The sequence below is a fragment of the Eucalyptus grandis genome, chromosome 6 (genome assembly GCF_016545825.1).
Source record: "Eucalyptus grandis isolate ANBG69807.140 chromosome 6, ASM1654582v1, whole genome shotgun sequence".
Classification (NCBI taxonomy): domain Eukaryota; kingdom Viridiplantae; phylum Streptophyta; class Magnoliopsida; order Myrtales; family Myrtaceae; genus Eucalyptus; species Eucalyptus grandis.
In genome coordinates this window covers 32,029,359-32,033,582 of record NC_052617.1, presented here as the reverse complement: position 1 = coordinate 32,033,582, position 4,224 = coordinate 32,029,359, and the positions used below count along the sequence as shown (strand labels likewise).

The following is a 4,224-nucleotide window of genomic DNA, read 5'->3' as shown; positions in this document are numbered from 1 at the left end:
GTAACAACATAAGAACAAACACGTGCCATTGCAAGTCTGTCCTAGGGGCAAAGCTAACAGGGGAAAAAAAAAAAGGCAACGCACTTACAAACAGAATGGGCAAGCTCTGTGAGATTAACACATCACAAACTAAAAGAAAGGATTAAGATACAAACAATGCAGCAGTTTCTAGGGTCGTACGACACTTCCACATTATTTATAACGGCCCTAAAAGCTTAACTTGTTAGGCGGAAGTGTGACTATACTCTAAATGCTCTAAAATTTTGGCGTAAATTTAAACCGTGGAGAGGCAAATAAAGATCTGAAGATCAATTCAAACACTAAATCTTCTGCTTTGATACCTAAAAATTGAGCCATTAGCTACCAGATGAAGGTATTTAACATTCAGCTGTTCTAACTATCATGACATATAGACCTCCATGCCATGAAACTTCGGCGACTGGCATACAGGACAAACCTGAAGCTTACTCTCACAGTATCTACAAAGGCAGAGATGCTTACAAGGTAACGACAACATACATACTTCATTGACTCTGCAAACTTTACAAATCATCTGTTTTGTACCATTGGTTCCGTTGCAAAGCAGTTGAATGTCTGTCGCACGAGCGTTGCAGCAAGAAGCTGTATCATGCACCTCACTATCACCACAACCTTCTTTACTATCTCTACTTTGAGCATAGATTTGCTGAAGATTAAACTTAAGAGCGGTGATGATGTTCTCACTGTATCTAGCCTGCTGTTGCCAAGCACCTGCTTCAACGTTGAGATGTTCGATCTGTTCCTTGAGTTCCTTATTTTTTCGTTTATGCTTTCTATTTCTCCTTCTTTCTCCTGGATTTTCTGAAGGACTTGGTCCTCAACAAATGAAATAGACTGAAGTTGGCCAATTTGAATCTTTTGTAAAATAGATTTCTGAAGTTGATCAGCCTGAAATTGGAAGAAAGACAGTTACTGACTAAGCCAATAGTCTTTTTATAGATGCATCACCTTAGAGCAGCACAAATGAAACTGGCCAGTTCAATTCAACATTAGCTGTAATGTCCAAGAAATCAAACAGAGTTTTCTTACAATACTATAAAAATTCCACACTGGAGAATAGAAGAAACACAGTACAGGACAGTCTAAAACTGAGTTTTGAACAGATTACCATAGTACTGACAACTTGCCACTCCAACCTTAACACATATCATACTTGCCCACCACATCTTTGATGTATTTCCCAGGTGTCAAGACATCATAGTCCCCACACTAACAGCAGGTCCACATCTACCTATTTCACTAATGCATTGTGCCTGAAGATTGATAAGTGGAAGAACAAGTGTACATGCACATCCATCCGGTGCTATTTTCTGGTTCCACATCTGCATTTGACCAGTATATACGTCAAAACATTCCTTTCTTGTGCTCATTATGTTTTGCACTTGCATATTGGAAGGACTAGACTTGCACTAGGTATTTATCAATCACATGGAACCCATTTTTAAACATGAATTTCAATTGCTCATAAACTGAACATGAATATATATTTGATCTCCTAGGTCTTCCTCAAAGTATCTAGAGCAACAATACAACATTGATTCCTCCACAAGTCCAACTAGATAACACACTCAGTCCCTTAATCCCAACTGTAACAATGGCATACACATCTTAAACATATTATTGGGGCTAGTGCAACTTTGCAATTGCAACAAGTCCATTGACTTTTCTTACAGGTTTCTTTTAATAACATTCTTACAGAGTATTTTGAATCTGCCATATTACATACATATTGCATGAGTCCCAAGGAAAAACAGTCAAGTCTACTTGTCCTGGAATTCTTTTTGGTACATTTCTGGGCTAGTAAAATGTTTGTAGGCAAGGCTAAGCCTTGAAACTTTTGCATATTTCAGAATACATAAGTCCATTGTCCTGGAAAAGAAACCCTCTCTCCAAGCCTTGAAACTTTTGCATATTTTAGAATATATATGGCCATTGTCCTGGAAAAGAAAGTCCTCTACTCTTTTGCCCCTCCAGAAGCTTCGGGAGGCACAGCTTCAAGACTGGCCCAAGTGATTTTTGAGGTGCCCCCACACAGATCTTGTTCCCGCACCAGGCAGAAAGAGACAAGTATGGCTGACAGGGAACTCCAAGATCTGTTCTCATGTTTCCAGGACTCTTCATTACTTTTATTGGGGAGTGAATCTCTCTGACAACTCAAAATGCTGAAAGAAACACTTTCTGACAATACAGCAATTACAATTGCAATTCCACAACTACTTACGAATTCTAACTGTCAAATGGGTAAGGCAACAGTTATACAACATACTAAATACTACCAGCAGGTGCAAATTTACTCAGCAACTCACTTCAAAACAAAACCCAATGCAATGCACTTCTCTATAATCCCTGGAATTTGAGCTCCTAATCTACTGAAAAAGACATTCTTACAATCTGAAAATATTGTCCACTGGTTTACAGAGTACAAATCCAGGTGACAGTGACACAAGAACTTCCTTTTTTTCTCTTTCATATGGGGATGGAGAAAAGACCAGGGCATAAGATACAATCATGGCCTATAGTTGGCATTCACCTATCAGGAAATGGCAATATATATTCCTGGAATACCAAATCAAGGTGCCCTTCCAGAACTAATTACTGATCTAATTGTAATCAAATGACAAAATAAAACAACCAACAGAGAAAATATATCAAAATACGCAGAGCTGAGATCAAAATGGACACCTAAGTGAAAGATTAACAAACCTGAAACTTAAGAAATCTGTCGATCTCTGCATCCTGTTGCTGCAACTCTCGATCAACATCATCAGTAAGGAGCGATAACAAGGCAGAGTCTCCGGAAGAAGCCATTTTGCTGTTATCAAGGGACAAACCTAAGCCTGTAGAGACCGATCTAGCTTGCAAGAAATCGATAGACGACACTTGCGAATTGTTGTTCTCGAACAGATCTTGCTCTTCCAATTTTTCCTCTTGGGTTCCAGCCCAAAATTGAATTGCAGATCAGCCCCACCGTCATTCCCATCTGCAGCAGGGAGAGTACCAGGCGCCACCCCGACAACATTAACTAAACAAAGAGCACACAACAGCAACACCACAATTAGCAACAATGTCGAGCCATCACGAAAACAACTGAGCAATCAATCAATCAATCAATCAATCAATCAACATTCGGGTCCGGAAGTAGTACACATAGTGAGCAGGGAAACCAGTAAGAAGTCCTTCACATTTCGAAAGAAAACTTCAGCTTCTGGAAAGGGCGGATTGACCTCAATATTTTCAACAAAAAAAAAAAAAAGATGAAACCTAGCTGAATTCCATTTCCGCAGTTCCTCGAGAGACACGAGAAAGAATCACAAGTAGCGTTCCTCAATCCAAATCGCCTCGCCATTACTGCGATTTCCAAACTTCCTCCCGCAGATAACGGAAAAACGAACGAAAGATAGGATTAGGGATGGGGGATTCTTACAGGGAGGTGCGTATGGAGGATGCTGAGGCCGATCCCGCACGGCGCCGGGGCCGTAGAACGCGGCCAGCGGCGAGACCTGACCGCCGTCTGCGTAGAAATTCCTTCGCGATCGCCAAAAGAAAGGGAGGAAAAAGGGTCAGATTGAATCGGATAAGGAGGAATCAGACAACGAGCGAAAACCGTAAGCGAGGTGTAGAACACGAGTACGACGATTCCTTCCGTACGAGGCGCGGATACCTGAAAGGAGACGACTCCTTCTGCTGCTGCTGCTGCTGCTGCTGCTGAGGTTGGTACAGAGGTTGGAAGAGGTTCGGCGGCATGGCCATGGCTGTTTCAGCTGGAGAGAGAGAGAGAGAGAGGCTGCTGCTTTTTCCGCGGAAGAAGAGCGAGGAGGAAAGTTCTTCATATTTGCCATTCGCTCCAGTAGCTGTTTGGATTTTGTAGATCCGGCACCTTTTTCTGTTGAAAGTTATAAACGAGTCCCTGGGTCAATCTTCTAGAGCCCATAAGCCCAGTGATAAGCCCACTTCTGGGGCTTAGTCTCTTGCACTAAATGCGCATTTATTTCATGAAATATGAATTATTCAAAATATAATTTTTTTAATAAATATTGTTTGTATCGCTTATAAAAATGAATGAACAAAAAAACATGCTCATCATCCACAAAAATATTAAGACATTAATTGTTTTCACTATTGAAAATGTTATTTATTGATTACTTCTTTTAAATGATATGATTGATTATTTTTAGCAAAATATTT

The 4,224-nt window shown here is 40.5% G+C and overlaps 1 pseudogene; it reads right to left on the bottom strand.

Moving 5' to 3' along the window:
* Window positions 1-361: 361 nt before the first annotated feature.
* LOC120294599 lies at window positions 362-3,854 on the bottom strand (annotated as a pseudogene).
* Window positions 3,855-4,224: the final 370 nt, after the last annotated feature.